The 25,064-nt window shown below is 42.4% G+C and overlaps 2 long non-coding RNA genes across 2 annotated transcripts; one reads left to right on the plus strand and one right to left on the minus strand.

The window, feature by feature from the left end:
* Positions 1–3,573: 3,573 nt before the first annotated feature.
* LOC147190877 (uncharacterized) lies at positions 3,574–7,607 on the minus strand. Its single transcript, XR_015103620.1, has 2 exons — positions 6,524–7,607; positions 3,574–3,893 (listed from the first exon to the last, which is right to left on the minus strand). It is a non-coding gene; the product is annotated as an uncharacterized LOC147190877 (long non-coding RNA).
* On the plus strand, positions 4,366–10,421 carry LOC147190878 (uncharacterized). Its single transcript, XR_015103619.1, has 3 exons — positions 4,366–4,649; positions 9,941–10,043; positions 10,278–10,421. It is a non-coding gene; the product is annotated as an uncharacterized LOC147190878 (long non-coding RNA).
* Positions 10,422–25,064: the final 14,643 nt, after the last annotated feature.

Raw genomic sequence — 25,064 nt, forward strand, 5'->3', positions numbered from 1 at the left:
CATGTCTGGGCTCCTTTTGAGTTGATTGTATGTATTTATTTAAAGACCCGCGAGCGCGCACACACTCATAAAAACATGCCGAGCAGCGCACCCGCAGGTGGTGACGTAAACTACCGGTTTAAAATACTAGGCAGCGTATTTTGGGCTTGAGCAAAAGGCCAGCAAGTGAAATTTAGGACACAGTTTAAAAAAGCAGAATGGTAAGCAGTCAAAACATCAACAAGGACATTTATAGTAAACACTAACACAGATTACACTGCAGTGAAATGAATAAACCCCCCCCCCCCACACACACCCATATAGTTGCCATAGGTGACTAATCCAAATGTCATTTTACTCCAGTTGAAAGCAACTCTTCAGAGAAGATTTTTTTTTTTTTCCTTTTCCACATGCTGCTTCTGCTCACTGCCCAACGTGACCCAAGTGCAAGTGTCAGAAAAATCCATTTCATCGCTTGAGGCGCACCTTCGCCCAAATTGAAATGGTTCATCATTAACCCCCGCTCCTGGACCACTCGGAAATGTTTTATGGTAAACAGTTTTGATGCAACTTTACGATTTAACTGAGTGCCAGATTGACTGACACAAGTGATTAAAAAAAAAACCAATCAAACCACCTATCCCGCTTAACTCAAATATCTCAAACGGTATCATAATTAATGCACACTTCCATTTCTCAGTTTTTTTTTTCTATCCTGCGAGACCCCTGGCTGCCAAGGCGCTGATGTCAGCCATGGCGTGGCAGCCGGCCAGGCCGCTGTTTAAATCAGTCCGCTCACTTCCTGAAGTTGTCCTCTGGATGTGCCCGTGGGCAGATGGAGCGAGGAGTCAACAAGGAAGAAGTGTGCAGTTAAGCGTGCAGTCCGCTTCGGGGCAGCTGTGTGACAAATGACGCAGTCATAAATTGCTCTTGCACACAGCCGGTATTATTCGCAGACTACTGATGGTTTGAAAATCCATCTAGCTGAAATTGCATCTTGAAGCTTTTGCAGCGGAACAATTTCTCCTGTTTTATTTCTTTTTTGTTTTCCAAGTTACATTTGCTCTCTTTGCTCATGCGACCGTTAACTTTGCAGAATTTCCCCAATTGAATCTTGAATCTGAATCCAAACTAAAGCACGCGTGCTTAAGTGATTAAGACTTCTGTGGGTTCACGGTAAAAATCCCGAAAGATACCCCAAAACTTTGCAAACAATGAAAGGTTTTGGGGTTTTTTTTAGCTCAGATATACAGTAGAAAGCACAATTATGCGAGAGGATAGGTTTTGAAACTGCAATGGCAACAAAGAATTAACTTATAACTTTCCAGCCACAAATGCGTTTTTTTCTTCTTTTTTCCCCCAAGGGAGCGTTTTGGGGGTTTATTTTTTCCTTTTCAGGCATACACGGAAAACCTTAACCGATCTATAAATTAGCTCGCAGGCTATGCGGTCAGCTGAGCAAGCAACCAGCTCTGCCAACAAGTCTGGGATGTGACAGCCCCACTGCCGAGTACCCACGTCCATGTATTTTCACCACATTGCTTTTCTCATTTCCTTGTGTCGCCCTCCCCCTCCCCTCCCCACATCATCTTATTTTTCTGTCCTGGTGCATTTAATATAGTGGCTATTATATCAGTGCTACTATGTTGGTTTAGAGATGGCCTTCGTTGATATTTGTCAGCCTGTGGTCGCTTTGTTTCTGGCTGTTTTAGTCTCTCTCCACGTTGCCTTTCTATAAGGACAGCCCCTTGAAATCTGATGCTTATCTTCCGCCCACATAGCCGAATACTAAACGTACGGAAGAATTGTAGACAGGTCACTCTGGCTGTGACCCGTTTTCCGTACCGCATCGTGACCCCTGGGTGACTTTCAGCAAAGTTCTAAACATAACACAATGTACAGTAGTGCCTTGGGAGACAGACAAAAGTTCCCAGTGGATCTTCTTCAGACATTTAAGTGTCTGAAGTCTGGGATATTTTTAGAAAATAATAATCCAGAATAATTTTCAAATCATTGCAACGCAGCCTCTGCTCTGATTATAAAAAGTGTTTTGAGGCACGTTCTTGGGGGGAGAAAAAAAACCACTTTGAAAGAACAGTTTTCCTCAGCATAACAGAGGAATGATGTCATTGCCTTTTTTTAGTTTGCTTCCTCCATTAGATTCACCAGGGGGGGAAAAATGTTTAAAGACTGATTTAATGACTCCCAAATGTTTATCGGTCTCTTCCTTGGCTATGACTAATGACAACCCGGGCACTGATTGCCTCAGTGGCCACGGCAAAGATGAACTTTGACCTCAATGAGGTCATGGTTGAGGCACTGTAAAGCATCAGCTGTTGGACAGTACAATTAAATTACAAAGTACTATCCTGTATTGCGATTGCAAGTTAAGTACGTCGTGAAATTTTGTTGGGTGGACGGTGCAAAGAGCTCCTGCCATGTTTAACACGGGATCAACTATCACTCCATCATTTGTGGTCTTTTTTGTTTGTTTGTTTGTTTCCTGGTATGCTACAGAAATATCTTCCGTCCATCATGTGTTTTCAACTCTAAAAGTGCTTTATTGTCTTTTTCGAGAAAAATTTGCTTCTCACCAAGTCTTGCGGTCATCCATCCATCCATTTTCCGATCTATTGTTTCCTCACAAGGATCGCGGGCCATGCTGGAGCCTTTCCCAGGTGTCTTCAGGCAATAGGCAGGGGGACACCCTGAACCTGTTGCCAGCCAATCGCAGGGCACACAGAGACGAACAACCATCAGCGCTCATATTCACATCTCGGGACAATTTAGAGTGTTCAATCAGCCTGCCATGCATGTTTTTGGAATGTGGGAGGAAACCAGAGTACCCGGAGAAAACCCACGCCCCCTCTTGCGATCAGCATTTCTCTTTATCCAGTTTTGCAAGACCCTCAATTTCATTTGGGTTTATTCAGCAATTAGTCGACCTCACTCTTTTGGTTTGTATTATCAATCCTGTGATTCGCGCACTGTGATAAACCTTCCGTCGCTCAGAGGTCACGTGACTTTGGGCAAAAGCGGGGTTGGTGGGCTGGTTTTTGAGATGGATCTGTTCAATGTGTGCTGTTAATACAACCCTCTGGCAAGCGGCTGTGAAAATGTCACGGCGGCCTGGAGGAGCACTTTGTGTTCTGAGATCGGCGCTTGCAGGTGGTGCCGGTCCCTATAAAGAGTAATTCGAAAATGGATTTCATTTCAACAGCGTTTAACAAGTTCATTTTTACACCTGCGTTAAAATCAATTGGAGCTTTGTACCTGTTTGATAACATATTGCCTCACCACAAATGTGATTTTGTGCATCGATGGCCTCCCCCGAAACAATCTGCGAAGACTAACTCGAGTCCTTGATCATTAAATATGTATGTGTCCTTTACAAATGGCGAGACATCTTTCTGCAGCCCGCAGAGAATACAGGTATGACAACCGCGAATCGATCCGCCGCTTTTCCTGTTGACTTGCGCAGCGAAGTAAATGCCGAAAAGAGATTCAGGTGACTTGTCTCTGAATGGAATTGTCTCATCACGTTGCCCTTGCGATGTCTTTAACCCTTTCATGCACAAATAATAATAACCTATATCAGGATTTTTTCTCGTGTTTTTATTAGTCTTTCGACATAAAACAATAATAATGGCACTGAATGGCAACCCACACAAGGGTCCATTGTAGTGGTTGATGCACAACTTTAAACATGACGTGAATAGCTGTCCACTCTCATGTTCCTGAAAGGGGTTAACCTTTCTTTTGAACAATCTCAGAGAAACGGGGATTCAGTTTGGTGAAGAACCAATATTTTTAGAAGGCTGGGTTTCAACCACACCATCCAAATGTGTCTCATTAATAATAGCGGACTGTTTTATCTGCGAGCTGTCAAGCAGGCTTCACTTGGCCGCCAGTTCCTGAAAACAGAACAGAACAGAAACTTGCTGTGAATGTCAATATCACAGGCAGAACATCCATCCTTCGTAAATAGCGGTTTCTAATTTGAAGGTATCATTTTGACTGAATTCTGTTTGGATGAGAACTCTCGTACGGACATACTGTAAGTGTGTGCATGCAAGCACGTGTAACATGCATATCGGTATGTCTACGAGGCTCAGGGCAGAGGATTGAATTTCACCCGCTGAAGTATAAGATGTTCTGATGACTAAAGTAATTCCCCATAAAGGGGGCAGGTGTCAGCAAGTGGACACCGCTGACAAAAAAGCTCTTAAAACTTGAGTTACTCTTCTCGCGAATGTCTTGTCGCAGTGTCTTTTTGGAGAAAAATAAATCAATCAGTCAACCCTGGTGTCAATAACTCACCTATGACTGAGCATGCTTTTAAATAAACGACACCAATGACTCACTGCTGAACAACTATGATTTTTTTTTATTCTCGTCCTGTGATTTTGATGAAAGTGTTGGTGACTTACTGAGAAAAAAAAAAAAAAGAGGAGATACGGAATCTATGAATTTTGATTCAGGCATCTCCCATCTGATCTGTGTGTGGCAACCTCAAGGCGCTGCAGGATGTGTGCTTCTTGCAGTGGAAGGTGCCGCCTCACAGAATCACGACACGGATGTATCAGCTTCAACTCAGATAATTGGCTTTTTTTTTTTCCCTGCAAGGGGTCGCTATGGAATCAGGAACCGTGCATGGATATTGATGCCCGGTGAGTTTCTCAACTGGGCAAGAGCCCAACTCATTTTCCGAAGGTAACTAAATCGACTAAAACAATGCCTAAAACATGTGTGCACAATATCCCAAAATCCCCCTCAACCATCTGCGTTTCCCTGTGACCTCAAGTGTGACCTCAGTAGTATTTCATATTCTTTTTTAAATTAAATTCGATTAACTTTCCAACATATGGAGACGAATGGATAATACCGGTATTGCCTTCTGCCTCTCTCGACATCCTTTTCTCCCTCTGATACCACACACGCACACGCACGCACGCACACACACACACACAAAAAGGGATAAAACAGTTTAAGATATGTGAGTGAGTCAGCCTCCCTATTCACTCGCTCCTCATGCGTGACATCAATAAAATGACCTGACCGACAACACTCAAACACACCTTTCTGTCAGTTCCAATTTCGTTCCTGCTACGGATTTATTGTTGAAAAAGGTGCCGCAGTGCACAAAAGCCGCAAATTGTAAAAAGACACCGGGAGATAGTGTGCTTGCTAGGGTTCCATATGCAATCATTCCACAGCTAGTGAGGTATGGACAATCAATTTCTGTGTTACAATACACACCGAAAACGCAAAGATTCTGACAACGAGCCTGTTGTTTCAACACGAGTGATGGTGTTCAGCGTTTATTGTGCTGGCCCCAAGTGCAGGGAAGCAGACGTAAACAGACAGATAATGTCCGCAAAGAACACATATCACAGCAAAAAAAAAAAAAAAAACACACAATGTGCACGATGACCAGACAGAGGGAACTAAATACACACATATACCCAAAAAAACGGACTTTGAACTATATGACTGATCGAGACGGAACTGGACAATCATGAACAAACAGCCAGCGACTGACTTTTGCACACGTGACACAATGCAACAAACAATTGCCATGTGACTGACTGGTGACCAGTACAGGGTCTAGTCCACCTAGGTCACAGATGTCAAAAACAAGGCCCGGGGGCCAGATCTGGCCCGCCAGGTCATTTTACATGGCCCGCGAAAGCAAATTACATGTGTCAACTTACTAAACTCTGTACCGAAATGTCAAATTGTCACGTGGAATAAATAACGTTGAGATTTTGCAATAATTTTGTTACCCTGTTTACCTTCACTTGAACAATAATTGAACAAACTATTTTAATCGACTTGACTGATTTCAAAACTAGTAATCTATTAATTTGTTGTGTAAAAGGAATAATTTTGTGGTTTCGGCCCTCTGAGGGAAAATGCAACTCCAAATTGGCCCGCGACTAAAATGAGTTTGACACCCCTGACCTAGATGGACATGGATGGATGAATATTTGCATTTGACATTGAACAACTATAATGGGATGTGGAAAAAAAACAAAAACAAAGAAAAAACCACCACAGTATTTTGTTGTCTCATTTCAGCGCAAGCAAAGTGAAGTAATTACATTGGTTGCAAGCATACTTTGCAACACGAATGAAACTCGCGAATGCATCTTTACGATAAACCAAATCAGTGACCTAGATCTAAAGCAGGCAGTCTTGCACGTCAGTCATTCTGACATTCAGATTCTCACCTTTGGTACAAAATCACATTTACAATCACTATGCAATCTCCTGGATGCTGCCTAATTACATCTGAATTCAGTTTTCGGTGGATTCACCAAAGACGCCGGCAAACAGCGAAATAACGCTACAACCTCCCCGATAATTCATCGAAAATGAATCCCTGCGCATTAGCGGGAGGACAATCTCAGAGATGCTTTCTTGACAGCCCATCAAAGCTCAAACGCTGTCTGGAGACCGATTCTTTCAGCTTCATTTTGAATGTCATTCGTTTTTTGATTTTAATCTCTTATCTGAAAGTAAGTCCCCGCTGGTGCCTTACCCGCGTGAGTCAGCGTCTTTCATTTAAAACAACACACACACACAAAAACAGTCATAAGCCCACAGCTGCGCACTCTTTTGTCTTCCTTTTCCTCTGAAAGCATTATCGAAAGGAACGTTTACCCTTGCACCCATTTTAACCCTTTCATGCACCCTGTAACCTGAATACATGGTCAGCTGTCTGCTGTAGTAACCAGTGTCCCTCAAAAGGTTAATTCTATCTTCACGTCATGTAGCAGGATGAGGCAAAATAATCCTTTGGAGATGCTGTAAGCTTTCTGACTGTTGTGAGACGGATGACAGAGAAGCAGAATGAATCCACTGAGGATTCATTAGCAACGCGACACAATTTTGGGGTTTGGACAAAGAAAGATCTTTTTGTCTTTTTACTTCCATCTACCTGTTCCAGTCTTCCTCCCACCTACTCCCAAGCTGCTCTCGTTTTAGCCTGGTTTGTGTGTGTGTGTGTGTGTGTGTGTGTGTGTGTGTGTATGTGTGTGTGTGTGGGTGGCCCAAAATAGCTTTCCTTTTTCATTGCTCCATCACTTCAAGATAAAATGTGCACAAGGTCCAGCGCACACATTGAATCACGGCACATTTGCCTGTGTTTCTCTTCTCTCCGCCAGAGTTTGAAGTGGCTCTCATCCTCGGCCATGCTTGCATCTTCTCGGCGGTGACCAATGTCGATGAATCATTTATCAGTCCTCCGTCTGTCCTGGCCCATCTGTGTGGGCTCATCCGCAACTTAAAAATGTTATTATAAGATTTCACACATACAGTTGATCCCCATTTCATATCCTTCGACATTCTTCACTCCCATTCTATACAATTCCATATCACACAATCTCTCTCCACGATTCCACACTGTGCAACATCATTCCAAGATTGATTCTATTTCATGATCGCAAACCATTTCATACCATCCAAAGTCCAGCAACTGACCTTTTGACTGAAATGCGAACCGCCTTCATTTGAGTTAACGGGAGCCTTCTAACCAAGTACATCGAGTCCAAGGCGTTACTCAATTACCCAAACTTTAACACACTTATTTCAAGGACATTGAAAAGTGCCAGCGGAAAGTTACAGACAACTTCTGGACTCACTGAGGTGCACGCTTGTACATGTTTTGGTGTGTGTGCGGTGGGCGGGGGGAAGGGGTATGGGGGGGGGGCGGGCATCATAAGCTTTGTAAATGACTTTTTTTTTTTTTTAAGTGAGTGGTTCATCATGAGGTCACTACTAAAGAGACACCAGGTGATTTATGGTTTCTGCAGGAGGGAAGGAGAAGGGAGTGGTGAGGGTAGGAAGAGGTGGGGGTGGGACTTAACACCCCATACACGATGTTGAATGTTTTGGCAGCCTGCATGGTGGCGCCCTCGCCGTGGCAATTTCTCTTGGCGCAGCGGATAGAAAATAGGCCAAGGTACTCGCAGGAATATGTCGAAAAATATGAAAATGCACTTTTTTTACAGCTACAGCATGCTCCCTACACAACTTCCACATTTATTGTACATAAAATAGAGTGTATATTCTTGAGTCCAGTGATTAGCTACACAGTGTGTGGTACCTTAGCACCTTGAGGGAGAGACAAGAACTTGGATGTACACGCTCATGCCTTTCTGGCATAATTCAAACATGCATAAATTTTGGATTCTGGAATCGAATGGAATTATCTGTCGAAAAATCTGTATTTTTAGCAGTAAATATTGAGATGAATTCGTGTTTAGACCAGTGGTCACGTTTCCTTTGTACTGCAATTTATTATATTTTTTTTTGTAGAATCAGTTCTGTGCTCCCGCTGTGTGCGTCATGTTTTGATGTAGAGGAAAAGGCACCAGCAGGTCGAATAATGAATATTTGAAAGGACTCACTGAAGTGGCAGGGGCCACAGAATGGCTCGCTTGTCTGCTCTGCAAGTCAGTCAGTCATTTAGCCACAGGTATGTCATAAAACTAAAGCGACATCACTCATGCTCGGAAGGAAAGTGGAGTGCAGGAAAAGAGTTGGGAACAAAAAAAATGAAATAAAAAAAATTGGTACAGAATAGAATAAGGGGGCACGTGAACATGAATGGGTAAAAGTTTATAGCATGAACTAATGTGCTGATGTGGTCAAGCATTTGATTAGTGCTGCAGATGTTGCCAAAAAGTGTGGTGGCACAGCTTCAATTTTCACAAAGATTACGATCCATTTTTGGCAACATCTGCAGTCGTAATTCACAAAGAATAAATCACATTTTTAAAAAATGTGGAAAAACATTTATTGTACTGTGCCAGATTAATTCTGAGGTAAAAAAAATGGCAAACAATAATTTTGCTGATTTTGAAACAACTTTCCCAATAGAAAAATAGCACAAATACAAATTATCCACCCCAGGGTCAACAAGTGCAAAAGCAGTGACGCACATTACAGAAGCACCGCACCATCCCTCTTTTTAAGGTCCATAATTGTAAGTGTAAAAAGAAGTTAATTATTGTTAAACATGAAAACAATAAAACACTATCTTAACTTTGTTAAATAGAAGAAACAAAACATATGTTTTGAATGTAAGTCCACTCGCAAATTAACTTGAGAAGAAAAGTTACTTTGGAGAGGACTTTGGCCTGGACGGCTATTATTATAGTCCATTAAAACCAGTAAATCCTTGGCTGACAAAAAATATACACTGTATCCCGTCCAACGCAACACACAAAAAAAAGAGTACTGACGTGATTAGTGGTTGCTGTGGTTTTTGTGTGTGTTTTTTTCCCCGTCAGCGAGATTCAACAGCATTGCTAAAAAACTTTCTTTGCCTTCATTGGGAAACTCTTGCTCAAAGTCTGCTTTGTACCCAGTGTTGCATAAGCACATGTTTGCCACTTCTGCAGTCAGAGAGGGCCTGTTGTTTGTCTAAGCTCCAAAAACTGCATCCGCATGCAACGTGAACTGTGCTCCACTTTTATGCCCGCTAGCTTGAAATGCATCTTTGTGTGTGTGATTCTGACATGCTATTCTGTGTTGGTGAGAAAAATGTTTGTTTCTCTTACCGCGCGTGTTAAAACGGAAATGAAACACGTTCCATATAACAATAAACTCACTGTAGAGAATCACAAACCTAGAGAGGAATCTAGTTAGCCTAGCTTTTAAAACAAGTCCATGTGTACTCATCTCTTCAGAGATTGTCTTTGGGAAATCTCATCCCTGAGGTCATATTGTGATTAATGTTCTAAAGACCCTGAAATACTCGCGCTCTTCACTCAACTGTAAAGGAAGATGAGCAGGCAAGCTCAAATGGAGACAGGTGTGATGAACTGAAAATGCATGCCCCATGCTCATGTAACAGGTTACAATCGACTATTCATTTCACTGAAACACTTCTATTTTTGTTGTTATGACGTAATGTAGATTTTCTGTTTTTGTTGTCCCTGGTCCTATGTAGGCGTTAATGACGTGTCTGTTGTGCGTCGTGCGGAGACTGATTGCGTGGTGACGTCACGATGCGTGCGTGAGACAGAGCCACTTTCAAACTCAATGTGGCCAAGGTAAGATATATACACTATACCTTTTTTCCCCAATACCCGCCCCAATTGGAGTAATAAAACGGGAGATGGGTCCCTCTATGTTTACGAAAACGTTGTTGGACGATAGTTTGGGTGATTTGGGGAAAGGGTTGTAGTCGCCGGGTGACGTTTGGAGGCGCTCTCCATCGAAGGATTAAGCTAATGTTGCTAACGTCGATTAGCGCGTAACCTATTTATATTGTGTCTGATCCACAGGAGAGACAGCGAGACCGTCCAAGTAAAACACCAGTCTCACGTCATCTTATGCACACAGGTATGTTTTTTTTTTAAATGGTACATTTTGTTGTTTTTGTTTTCTGGGCTCTCACTCAGGATGTGGTTGAGTAGTTATCGAGACCGTCCGAGTAAAACACTTCTCATCCAAAATGGTCACCACGTAAACAGTTACTATTAACGGGTTGATCGTCTTGGATTACGATCATAATGTTAGAAGCAAATAATAGACAATAAAGGACAAATTTCGCAGACTTTTTTTAGTGGATTGGATGAACAAGATTTAGTGGGTTGAATAATTTCACACTTGATGGGAGAAAACAATGTGTGTTTGTGTGTGTGTGTCTGTATGAATGATGGTGACCCAAGGATGCTAAATATATGACAAATACCTTAAATATACTGTGCAGTGACCTTCTGATAAAGATGCATAGAAAAAGAGTGGTGCCTTTCTATTACTGCTAAGCAAAAGTCGAATTCAATGACTTTGAGCGCTACATTTAAATTAGCAGGGTATGAAATATCTTTATCTTAATTATCGTCCCAATACCCTGTGGCAGGTTTTTGACGCCAAATCAATAGACAGTATTGACCTTCTGCATGGACAGTGCTTGGCAAAAGGACAAAATCGATGCGCTTGCTCCAGCAAACAAACACGCGTGGTGCTGGTAAGCGAAACCTGCTATTCTATTTCCCCAGAATAGGTATGCGTATACATACATTTGTATTCTGTATTGCTCTAGAAGACTTGAGAGTAAATACAAAGTAAGAGCCTAAATGCCCAAAATAAAAATGCATTAAAATGGTGGCTAACAATACAGTACAGCATCAACAACCTTCATTGTGTGCCAAATGACATATTTGAGTTGTCATTATGTTGACTGCTCAAGTTTGGTTGGTATGTCAACCTCTGTAGCCACTTTCAAAACCATCATGTCCTATTTGAGACATTTTATGAGGGTGTGTTTATTGTTGGTTTTGATTTTCTGAGGCCCACTGATTTCCCTGAAATGTTTGTTTACTCTGAAAATGTGGCCGGGTCATTAGTCACCAGATCAACAAGGCCACAGGTACGTGCCGTTCCCGCGGGTTACTTTCAATTAAATGCATACAACGGAGTACTGTAAACACCTTTGCCAACACTTTGAAGAATGCGCGCAAACCTTGAATGAATTCACATCCTTTTGAGTAGTACAGGGAGAAGTATTCCCAAGCACACAAGCTTGCCCACAGAGGTGTGATCTGCCCGGCAAGGCTGCGAAAACACCTCAGAAAGCAAACACGGCCTCACAAGGCGAGTACTTGTTCCGAGGCCAGAGGTTTGGGTACCTATGCTTACATCTCTGTGAGAGGTGAAAAAGGCTATGGGTGAGGGATGAAAGCAGGCGATCCGCTGACAGCAGGAAAAACAAAACAAAAATAAGTTATCACTACCGACAGAAGAGTGCAGGCCCCCCACAATGCCCAAGTATCCTAAAAACGTCTATCAGTCTCATGATTGAAAAAATCATGATGTCCCGGGAGACACAGCTCCAATCCAATCCGGCAAGACAAGTTACTGGGCCTCAGAAAGTAGGTGCCAACTGTCATGCGTGCAGTTTGGTGCCTTGATGCAAGCAGACTGTGACAAATGAGAGCCTACGCGGCCCGCTTGATAAATATTTTGAAAAGAAACCTTCTAATAGCTATTTGTGGCTGGAGAGTATGAAGGACCATATTGTAGAATAAAAACATAGATATAAATAATATAGATTTCATTGGATTTCATTACATTTAATGGATTTCCTGCGTGGCTTTTCTCCAGCTACTCCGGTTTCCTCTCACATTCCAAAAACATGCATGGTAGGTTAACTGAACGCGCACGATGGCTCATCCATCCATCCATCCAGTTGACACACACAAATCCCTTTTTTTGATGGAACGAATACGAGTGTAACACGATGACATGGCAATGGTGACAAGCAAAAAGCATCCATTCCTCCTGCGTCCAAATATCTTGAGAATGATAATCTGCAGCAGGTGTGACGCCAAGAGACTCTGCCCACCAACGCTCTCCATGAAGACTGCAAATAGATGGAGGGGGGGGGGGAGTCTTACAGCAGGCCAGCAACAAAAAATAGGATTGTCACATTGAGGTTTTTTCTTTCTTTTTTTTTTTTTTTTTAAACTCCAGAATCAAACTGGCATTTTTAGTCCTTTGGTAATGTGTTCTTTACCTCCTGAATGTTTTATATGGTTCAGTTCATCATCAGAAATAACCATCAAACAGAGTCTGTCGGAACGGGTTACTTGGTCAAAGTAAAAACTTGAGAGTAATGAACTTGAACAACAACATCAAAAATATCATAAAAATGAGACCACACACGAGACAAACATTGGCATTGTAAAACAGCACCCTGTACTACCCCTCCGCTCCCCCCAAAAACATTCAGTATTTTACTTGGTTTCGTTCTGGCATTCGATTCCGGTATGTGGCATTTGTTTTTGTAGCTGACGCAAGAACGCAAGAGAACGTCCAATTTTTTTGCCTCACATTCTGTCGGCGCGACGACGAGTGCTCAAGTCTGTGATCCAGCGTATTATTTTCCTTCCCTTGACTTTCTCAGTTGAAACAGTGGCACGTCTGTTTTCAGAAATGTGAGCTTGTTATGCTTTATGATCTGCAATCTGCCTTCTTTGTGATACGTTGCCTCGCTGACCACGAGAGAATCCTTCGATAACATTCGAGTCCAGTGAGGCCTCCCATTTGAAAGGCAAACATTTATATCTTCGCGGTCCTTTTTCAAGAACTACAAAAAGACTTTTGTGCGTATGGCCGGAATCATTTCCACATCCAGTAATGAGTGTGTTGAAGAGACATATTGTCTGGTTATTTTTGAACAAATGATTACTTATCTTTTTCCGAAATAGCAAACTTGACTGTGATGGATGCCAACGTTATTTTTGGCATTTAAAAAAAAAAAAAAAAATGCTGTGCAGCAGTAATCAAATGCACTGGCCTACTAATTTGTTACCATCAAAGTAAAACGACATTTTGATATTGTTAATGTTGTCTTATCCAAAAATCCTTCCTTCCCGTTTGTCAGAACTGGAATCTGCAGGCACGATTCTTAGCGATATGTGCGTAGCGTGTGCTGACCGTGCATTGAACGGGCAGTTGCTTTAAATTTTGCGCCTTTGGTTGGGTTTCTTTTTCACCCAGTAAGCATCTGTTCTCCATCACCAGTTTCATCGGCGACTAGCTGCAATGAAAAAAAAGCAAAACTGTCAATACTGTAAACGGAATGGAGGACTTTTTTGTAAGTCATAAAGATAAACAAAGGGAAGAAATTCATCTTGTTCAAGTATGTTATGGAATTCTTGGGATAAATTATAATGGTTTGTTGGTACAGTACATATACAACCCTGCGTTTCCTTCTTGACTCTACTAAAGGGCCTGACAGCAAAAGTCATTCAAACGCGCAGTACGACAAATGTGTGGGATGCAAATTAGTTGTGACCAACTCCAAATTTCATCACCTGAAAGGTTTGCATACCTGTGAGTCCATGCAGGTTTTAGGAAGCATTTCTGTTTCTCATAATTTGCACGCGCGGGATGTCTGTAATCCCCGGGGCCCGAACGCCTGAACCCTTCAGCTTCTGCAAGGAGCCCCTTTCAACGGAGATCCACAAAGAAAGATTATCTCTGGCATTCCACATCTGGAAGCAATTGAAAGCAGGGTTGCTGTCTTTCTTTCCTTTTTTTTCCAGAAATACCTAAATGTGTAGGACAAAGTGCACATGAAAGGAAGAAAACTGACTCTTACTGTATACCATGATGTAAATGATGACATTTAAGTTTAGGCTTTGTTAGATTTGTTTCCGCTTTATTTTCTTAATGAAAAGAAATACAGCCAGTACTCTACCAAGCATTTGATATCAATAAGAAACCCTTGAAAAAATCTTCAAAATAACAATATACGTTGATCAGAACCAAGGTTATAATAGTTTGAGGTTTTTATTTATTTATTATTTTAAAAAATCATTTTGTCCCCCCCCCAAAAAAATGCTATGTTTTTATTCGTTTTATTGTTAGTTTTAGCTTATTTTAATGTGATGACATTCAAGTTAGGCTTTGTTAGATTTGTTTCCGTTTTATTTTCTTAATGAAAAGAAATACAGCCAGTACTCTACCAAGTTTGTTTTTGTTTGCAACGGCCTTCACCCTGGGCGGGTTGAACCGGCTTCTTCCTTGGCGCGCACGACATCCCTGATCATGGCGGCCCAAGCGCGGCGATCCTGTGCCAGGTCAACCGACAGCTTCAGCCAGTCCTGGTTCCACCGTCTCAGACCCACCACCTGGGGGCCGGAAAGGTACGCGAGGTCTTCTTTCATCGTGGTGGCCCAGGTCTTGACTTCTCCACCACGCCGCTTGCGCCAGGCTGGCAAAGGCATGAAGAAGTTTCGTGGGAATTTATTGAAAAGTCGGGTCCCCAGCCCTGCTTCTACCAGATTACCCTTTCATCCCCCCCCCCCCCCCCCCCCCCACCACCACGATGAGGTCGAAGGCAAGCATTTGGTATCAATAAGAACCCCTTTAAAAAAATCTTCAAAATAACAATATACGTTGGTCAGATCCAAGGTTATAATACTTTGAGATTTTTATTTATTTATTTATTATTTTAAATAAATCATTTAGGCCCCCCCCCCAAATGCTATGTTTTTATTAGTTTTATTATTATTTTTAGCTTATTTTAATGTATAGAGTATTTTGTATGGAGCTCAAGAGTTTTGTCCAATATACACTATGTAGTGTAATTAATAAAATCAGGATGATATCTAGAAAAATTGCACCTTGAATTTGGCAGTGCCTTATTATTTCTTTGGTGATTTGGGTTGGTTTGAACACAGCAGGTTTTGTATCTTGAATTTGTTTTTTGTTTTTAAATTGTTGGCAGAACATTTGTATCATGTTCCTGTTCTGTATGTATTCATCTTTACCTGGTTACTTGGTTGCCGTGCCTGCTATAAAATAGTGATTGTTTTTTTTTCTGTCACTGGAATTTTTTCTTTCACGGTTTCATCATCTGTCTGGAGAAAAAAAAGATCTTTAATTCATGGACGATGACACTGACAAAGTGTGCTTTTCCTGCCATTGCAATGCATGAAAATTGATGTGCAGTACAGCAGCTCAAGCAGGAGCTGGAATCTTCCAGTGTACAGTATTATTTTACTACTCTTGAAATGAGGATTGAAAAAAAATCTACTGTATATATCTTCCAACAGTCATTCGGCTGTATGTACTACTTTCCTATCACTGAGAATTTCCGGTGTAGGCATCTCCAAACTCGGATTCTAATTAATCAGATTTAGGTTGTCAAAATTAAATTTCGCTTGCATTATTAATGCCTAATATTCAGTGAGTCACAGCCTTCGCAATCTAATTAGATGAGCTTTGCAGAGACCAATATCCTGACATTCAATAGATCTTGCGTTTTGACTGTTGATAGATGAAAAGCCAGCTATCTTAATCTGCGCCGGGTGGCACTTCATCCAAAACAATGGAGGGTTTTCTTGATCCGTACTTTGCCACCCCAAAAAGAAAATCCCCTTTCATTTCATTCAGCTCTCGCCAATTTCCTTTCAATATTGTTTTACGACTCCATTCACAATTGATTAGTTGAGGATTGCAAAACAAATAATGATATGCAAGTTTTTTTCTTTTCTCTTTTTTTTTCTTTGTTGGTTTTTTGGGGGGGGCATTCAATCTCCCACTGCCTAATTAAGAGTGTTTGGTGCTGAGAATGATACATCCAGCCCCCCACCCCCTTAGTCTCCAAGGTAATTAAAGTCATTCGTCAGTCATATTCCTAAATAAACTGTTTCCTCTTGCCTATTTGAGACCTAATTGGAAGCATGTGCACTCAAATCTGAGCACTTTTTTTTTTAAACCCTTGACGTCTTCAAGAATGAGTTGAACACAAGTTGCCGGCAAATGTATTGTCCGAAATCTTCAGCGAGTGGTTCTTGGCTTTGAGAGAGGCCATAAAAACATTGCGTTGGTTACATCGGATGATATTCCAGATATGTCTGGCCGCCGAAGCGGAGTCTGTGCCTTACAAAAGCTTAAATTAAACTCTGTGGCGCACACACGGGCAAACACACATAGAGGCTTTTGGGAGACATTTGTGCGGTTTCTTCTTTTACCCCAGCAGCAATCGGGCTTGGAAACCACTCATTTGAGTTGGAAATTCAAGAAAGGCTACACAATGGGTCCTCTCATCGCCAACGGCATGCGGTTTCCTAAAATCACCAAGACGGGCGTGATTCCAGCCTAACGGGGGTGATCTTAGGTCACGGCATTCGGCGGGAATCATATCTCACCAGAGGCGACGGGAACGATTATGGGATTTACTCTGTCAAATGATTCCCTCCATACGTTCACTTGACAAAACGTTGTCAAGGCAGTCTGCAGAGGATTTGCCGAATGAATGTAAATCATTTCTGCTGATTTCACACCAGTTACATCACGATGAGGCACTGTACCGCGGCTCCGCTATCCAATGCTTTGTTTATAACTGTCCTCCATATTACTGTCGGAGTGCAAGCAATATGCTTCGATTTTCTGAATAAAGCTGTGAGCTCAGAACAACACGGTAACTCATACGGGAACCGAGTGACTACAAACACTTGCACTGTAAACAACTGAAGTCAAGTTAAGAATTGCAACTGTTCCAAGTGCTTTGTTCCTGAATTACCGGTGTGTTCATGCCACACACGCAAATGCCCCCGAAAGAAAAAGGACAAATCATAAAGGGGTTGACCATCATCACCGTCATCCTTTTCTTCCCACACAACAACTTGTAGGAAGACTCATTTCGGACTCATTAATCTTCAGCGATCCGTCTCACTCCAGATCCGGCTCCCCTCGTGCACCTGCTTCCTCACGGGACATTACTTCAGTTCAGAGGGTAGATAAGACGCAGTATGTCATTACATCCATCTTGCACCTACTGCTGCTTCACGAAAAGGCACGCAAGTTCACCTGTGCAATTACCATGTATTGTTATTGTTCAGTGGAGTCTTTTGCATGTGTTGAGTGGCAAAAGTGAAAAAGCCTATGTGGAAAAAAAACAAGGCACAGTTTGTCCCCCCTTATACTTACCATACCATCTATAAAAGTGTATAAGGCACAAAACTATAATTTAACATCCACTCTCTACTACGTAGAAAATTAAAAAAGATTACTGGAGTTTCATTGGAGACCTTCTCTGCCTCTCGTCCGGCATGTTGCGGCACATGGTAGTACACAAAAAAAAAAAGGACGATAATTTGAAAGATGACATGCACCCAAAATGTCCTCATGATAGATTTGAGGCAATTGTCTACAGTGCGCCCTGTTGGTGGATAAAGGTAGTACAGCTAATGGATAATTCTCTGATATTCGGATTTAGAGGATGCAGCTGCAATATCCCAACCTAGACCCTGAGTTTTGAATCCGAGCTTTGATGTGCTTGCTTGTCTTGACTCACACGTCAAACGATGTGATCGATTATAAACACACGGGTGCATCAGAGCGGCTCGCTTTTGCGCGCACCTGTTCAGCCGCCGCACCGCTGGCGGAGAATGACAACAACGCTGTTTGACTTTTTAAATTGAACGAGCGGTCCGAGATGTTTGAGAGTCTTGATTAATTCGGAAGCTGGCGTCTACGTTATGAGAAATTGAGCGTTGTGCCCGACGGGGAGTGACATCGAATTAACGTTTGCCGTTAATTAGAATTTCTTCAACCTGACAAGACAAACAAATAGACTTAAGTTAATATTGTTGTTGGATTGAGGTCAAAGGGTAAATGACAAGGTTAACGCTCTCCTTGCAACCCTCTCCATAACCTTTCCCATAAACGCACGTCATGAAAGCTATTTTGTTTCATCTCAGTGAAGCCAGACGCTGATATAAATCAAGTAATTGCAAACATCAGTCCCGTGACGATGATGTCATCCTCTGCTGCAGCTCCAAGGAATTGAGAATGGCCTTTCTAAGACGTGAGACGATGACATCGGTACCTTGAAGTCAGGTCCACATTTGAGAGTATATGAGAGCGAGTCCATGTGTTTTGTTGTCAGGCCACCATCGAAGGAGAACGCTTGACTCCGCTAATGAATGACATGTGAGGGAGGGGAATTCATGGCATACTTCTTGAATTTAAAAAAAAAACAAAACCTTGAATCATTTTCATGAACCACCTACAGTTAGGTGGCTCTTGTCGAATTAACTTGTTTTGTGTGCGGCAAGACATCAAGCACAAAAAGCTTGTTGGCATGTCTTTATAGTATTTGAAAAGATCCTTATTCAGTCTGGTTTGCATTTAAAAAAAAAAAAGGAAAAAAACCCACTGACTTCATATTAGATACAAAATATGCTAATCGTGCCGCTTCTTCCATCCCGGTGGAATTCCCGCTCAAGTCATTCATGTGTGGGAAAAAAACAAAAAAGCAAACGCTTCCAATAAACGAAAGTATTCCCACGAGAACAGAGCTTGCTTGAGAACTGCCAAACCCACCAGAAAACTGTGTCAGCCGTAAAATGACATCATCCCGTTTCCTCTCGACGGGTGTCCCCATGGTCGGGATTAATTCGTTGGCTTGAATATAGTGACGTTCTGAAAAAAAGGGGGCAGTCATCCAATGTTGAGGGACAGAATTGTTGTTTTCCCTTTTAATTGCTGTGCTTGAGTGGTGTGACATTGTGCTCCCCGCAGTGCGTCAATGTGAATAGTCACCCTTTTAAAAAGAGCATCGAGTGACACAAAACTGACATTACCAGCTCACATTGCCCCCAAATGAAATCGACTTCGTTTTCCTTGGCTTTGCTCCCCACCCCACAAAAAAACCCTGCACAGTCTCTGGACTCCGCGACTGACTCTAATGACTGACACGTGGTGCTGAAACTTCACCCAAAGATGGAGATCACTGTCATTTCATGTTTAGCATGCAAATGTTGACCAGGCTTTCAATATATTCGGAAATGTAGAAAAATATGTTTGGACTTTGCACATACATCAATTGCAGCATGTATTTGTGTCTTGCGCGTCCTCTGCTTGGAGTTGGGGGTTTATACTGTATGTTGTTTTTTTGGGGGGGGGGTGGACCCAAGAGTGAAGCTATGTGAACACCATAATCTGTACAGGATCAGTTGACGTCATTTTTTTCCAGCCATTTCCACTCATTTAAACTGCTTGCGTCTTCCTAGTCATCACATTTACATTTTGGAGATCGTTTTGTGGCACTCACCACCCGTGTATGCTACATGAATAACTACAGTAGCGGCACCAATGATGTTACACATCGGACAGGCAAGGAAAAAAAAAAAAGATTCATTGTAAAAGGGAACTGAATAAAATATGTCGCCATCACGAAAAGAATGAAAACACGTCAAAACGCATAACCACAAAAAAAAAGTCCTTATTTTACCAAAATGTTTGGCTGGCGCAAAAGAAGCCTTCCTGCCTGGCTGGCTTCGCTATTGACGTCTCGCGGCCTCAAGCTGCTCTTCGATTAAATAATTGCTGAGCGATCGATGAAGGTGCTTGGAAAGAAGGCAGAGCGGGTGATGTGGCATGTGAAAGTGCAAAATAACCTTTGGGTAATGTCAGGTGACAACGGTTTGAAAACCCACTTTCAGCGGGACATCTCTGAGAAGACCAGTGTTGTCAATAGTCCCAGAAAGGGTTCAGACATCTTGGCTGTTAAGGCATCCGCCAGGTCAGTGTTACAGGATGCAGCCATTTGTAAAGGTCTACCTCGTCGTCAAGGGAAACGGGATTGCTAGCCCATGTTGACGAATGTTATCAAGGAAGATCCCATGTACAGTATCTGAATATCCATCACATTCATTTTCGATTACTTGCTTCCAAATTTATGAAGATTGTAGATTTTTAATAGGAGTCATGTAACTAACATTCAGCATTCTTTCGCCACAAAGGTTTTACAGCAACAGCTGCCCAACTCGGGAACGGCCTCCAAGCGGTGTCGGGCGTGCCTTCGGGCTACGAACAGTTCCCGGTCTACAGCCGACAACTGGGTCTGCAGGTGCCCGGATCGCTGCGGCTTTAGGAGCTGCTTTGGGACTCAGTTGGAGGTTGCTCAACAGCAAGAGTCGACCAGGATTCCACCTTTGGCCACAATGCGACGTGGGATTCTAGATAAGGTAAGTCATTTTAAACTAAAAAGAAACATTATAAAATGAGGGCAGCACTGGACGTTTCGCATTGTTTGCTGCCGGGTGTGTTGGTGAATTCGCTCTGACGTCCAATAACATCACTTACGAGTGTGTGTTTTCACAGTCACAGTACACATTAATTTCCAAACGCAGCTTTTGTTATAATAAAGCAATCTGCAGTTCATGTTTGAGCTGTAACCTCCCCTTGTACCGACTGACCCGCTCACATTTTTTGGGGGCACTCTGAATAACTTATTTTAAGATAAGATAAGAAAACCTTTATTAGTCTCGCAATGGAGAACTTCCCATTTCAAAATTTCATTTCCCTAATAATTTTTTTTTTCTTCCAAGTTTACTTTTTTGTTAACTATAATAACCTTTGTTCCCATATCAGTGCACCACCCTGACATCTGGCATTCACATGGACAATCATTTTCGAAATGTTGCCTCGATTTATCTATAAAACATCAAAGCACTCAAAAGGATCCCTCGCCTACTGGCCCATCTTGTTTTTACTAGATTATTCTTGTGTGCTTTTCGACTCAAGTGAATGTTATTATGGCACCGCAAAGACAGAAGAAGAGAAGGAAAGCTTTGTTTCAATCTTAGCCTCTGTAGAACGACGCAAGATCTGAAATGACGCAGAACCCATCACGTGGATTGTACGTGTTTCGTTTCTTTTAAAGAGAACTAAAAATAGACACCAGCAAAAGGCTGACGGCTTATCGGATAAAGATGTTCATTACCAGTGTATGCAACTAATTAGACGTTTAAATAGCTTTTTAGGTTGTTTTTTTTCTGCTGCACACAACGCAATTAAATCATACATGGACATTTAATTTTTTTCCCTGCTTTTTTTTTTCAAAACATCGAGGTCCTTCGATTTTCATGCTTTGGAATAAGTACATATTTTTGCGTACTCAAATAAATAGACCCAACAATACGCATCCAGGCCTATGCTGTTGCATCAACCTTTTGAACGCAGTCCAAATATGAGATGTTAAATCATAGTCGGTCTTGAGGAATGAAACGTGTATATTGAATGTTAATTGAGATTAACGACAGGAAAGGATTCTGACGGTCAGACACGTTCAGTATCATGCATCATAATTAAACATACTAGGAGAAGATGCAGTCGGAGTCAGAGTGAGTGGCGGTGACGAGGCGGAGGCGGATGGTGCAATTGTGCATCGGGGGAACAAAATAAAGTGAATTTTGAAAAGCGACGTTCAGGAAACGGATTACCTCCGACATTTATGCCTCCATATTGCGCAACTGAAAGAAAACAGATTGGGAGAGGACAGTCTGACAGAAAGGTTGTTTATTGTCTTTGAAACGTCATTTCGGTAAAAAAGTGAGCCTAGATTCCCTCAGTGCATCACTTGTCGCCAACTATAATGAGGATGAAACATAAAATATTAACTGGTGACATGGAACTGTGTTGGAAAAACAATGTTTTCTCACTCCCATTTCTCCCACACACTCAATCAAGACTCCTCTCAACCTTCCCCGGCAGTCAGCTTGCTGTGTTCTCGTGGTTTGGCACCGGGTGGCTTTTAAATGCCTGTGTATTGCGTGCCTTGTAAATACTAACACTATTAATCTTAATAGCGGCGCGGCAAGACGTCTCCAGGGGGTGTCTCACCTCAAAGGCAACAGACCGGCTGTAAAATCTACGAACGATGTTGTCCTCCCGTGTCATTCAACACATGTACCAATGCCCCCCAACTTCCTTCGCTTGTCGACATGCGAATGTTGCGGGCAGGAAAAAGAGATGTGTGGGCAACAGCTACTGCGAGGCTCTATTTGACTTAATAACAGGTATGTTTAGGACAGCGTATCTCGGCGTATGATGGCTCGAGGCAACTTTGAACTCCTATCTCCCGCTGAGAACCGATGCGGACGGCCAACTACGCGTCTAGGCCGAGCTTTTTATATAGAAAAGCCCATTGTGTAAGCCCATCAGGCCATGTAACTGTTTGCTAGCGCACAAGCAAGCCATAATAACAGAGCTGCGACAATTTGTGGTTCAGAGCCCTCCCATCATTTTCTCATTCCTCACTCCAGCCAACATCAACCAAACCCATCAAGCCATTCCACTCCATCCCAGTTGGAAAAACAGAAACAAAAGTGGCGGCGCAATGATTGCTCCGGCCTTCGCCGCAGCGGAGCCTGTTCTTGCCGCTCTCATGTTTTTATTTATACGCTCTACGAGTGAGCTGATTCATCACTACTAGTCTCATTATGTACGGGGGGGGGGGGGGGGGGGGGAAGTTAGGAATTTAATTACACCCAACTACCCACAGTGGAATCTTTAGATTTGAGATTCTAAACGGTGGAAATCTTTGACTCGTGGATCATATGTCGCCATGATCGAGGAAAAAAACCCCCCCCACATGATTTTCAGTTTCAGCCAAGTTTCATCATCTGGAAACTTGAATGAAGCTAGTGATAGCGAGCGGTGTCGTGCCGAAGTGGCATCAAATATTCTACCTCCATTTCATTTTAAATCTCGAGAAGAAACTCATGTGGAGATTATATGAAAGCAATTTCACACCCCCCCAAAAAAAAAAAAAATTGTTTGCCATCACACCAACTGGTAAATTAATAACATCGCCCGCAACAAAAGCAGCTTGCGGAAGAGGGCTCCTCTCTAATTAAATTGCGCGTCCCACAATTTAATCTGTTTTTGTATTTCTATCGAAGGGGTGAAGTGAAACAACAGAGTCGGGCGGGCCAGGGACGCTTGTACAGCAGTGGCGCTGGTGCCAAGTATGTATAGCTCCTAACTGCTACCACATGTGCGCCTACAATTAGAACCATCGAAAACCACCAACAGTTCTTTTGGCAGGCGTAGATAAGAAAGAGAAAAACGACTTCCCCAACCCAAGAGAAATCTGCAGAAATATTTAAGACTTTTAGTTTAAATGGTTAATTTCCAGAGAGGGTACTTTACGGTTTCTTGGATGAACATTGTGAGCTCTAAGCCGCGCAAACCACTCGAGAAGCAATCGGGTTTTATAAGCTAATTATAGCGCAAGCACACTCGCATTCATTTGAGAGAGGGTATGATTGATTTTCATCCAGGGTGGTATTGAGGCCGAAGGAAGCGGGGTTATTTTCTTTACGGAAAAAAAATGACTCCTGTTTTATTTGTCACGTTTTGGAAGATGTAACGTCCATCTAAGACGACAATGTCTTTCCAGATGAGTTCACTTGCCTTCATTTGCTTTGATTGGGCTGCGTTTACCGCGTGTTTTGGAAAGAGAGCAGAGGAATTAAGAGGCGGAAATCAAAAGCATCTGTTTTTCATCACTTCACTTTTCCTTTACTTGTATCAATTCAAGATTATTTCCCCTTGCGAGAACGGTTTCAACAATGGCTGCAAAGAGACAGATAATTTCCAATAAAGTCTGCAGATTTCCAGAAACTATCCACAGGAACTGTAACCAAAGCATTCCTGAAATATCCCACACTTTGAATGGGAAACGTGGGATCATTTATTCAGAGTCTCATGGAACTATTCCATCCTAAGCAGAGACATCGCCGTAAACAAAAAGCTGACGCCGCGCTTGCAGGTGTGCGGCGGCATCTATAAAAAAGGCGGGTTATTACAGGTGCGGAACCAGACGCTGCCGCGCCGTCGGTGCTTTTGCTGACAGCGTGCTATATGCTCCCTTTGCCGCACTGACCCCCGAAGGCTGCAAGCAGCGGATACGACATGATGACAGAACTTCGGTTTTGTGGTTAGCGCTGAAATGACTAAACGGGTGTCAGACACTTGGCACAAGATGTTAAATCATCAAGTCTGTGTGTGGGTGCGATGAATATGTATGAAGGCACACTTACCTAATGCCTCGGACTCACAGCAATCTTATTGTGGAAATACGTTAATAACAAAAAAAATGAATTTTTTGGGTGCCTGTACGAAAAACTATTTAAAAAAATATATATTTAAATTACCATGTTGAATTCCAGCTCCGGCCTCCCTGTGTGGAGTTTGCATGTTCTCCCCGGGCCTGCGTGGGTTTTCTCCGGGTACTCCGGTTTCCTCCCACATTCCAAAAAATATGCATGGCAGGTTAATGGAACACTCTAAATTGTCCCGAGAGGCGTGAGCGCGGATGGTTGTTCGTCTCTGTGTGCCCTGCGATTGGCTGGCAACCGGTTCGGGGTGTCCCCCGCCTACTGCCCAAAGACGGTTGAGATAGGCTCCAGCACCCCTCCGCGACCCTTGTGAGGATAAAGCGGATCGGATGGATGGGGATATTTAAATTATTTAGGGCCTTTACAAATATGGTGCCAGTGAATCGTTCGCCTTTAGACTTAAACTTTGCTATTTCATCGATAGTACATACTGTACGAATTCAAGTCACTGATAAGTTCACTTCCCCAACCAGACACTTGGGTGTCATTTTGGATTTATTTGTGATTTGTGTTATTTTGGGAATTACGTTTTAAAATGAATTTCCTCTTGGTATCAGTTGGGCTGTCGGATTCCTGTATGACCTTTAACTTTACTCCCACCCCACATCAACTTTTTGGTGCACACATCAGGCACCCAAAAAA

This window comes from Hippocampus guttulatus, chromosome 18, assembly GCF_054856545.1.
Source record: "Hippocampus guttulatus isolate MCC_2025c chromosome 18, RoL_Hgut_1.0, whole genome shotgun sequence".
Taxonomy (NCBI): domain Eukaryota; kingdom Metazoa; phylum Chordata; class Actinopteri; order Syngnathiformes; family Syngnathidae; genus Hippocampus; species Hippocampus guttulatus.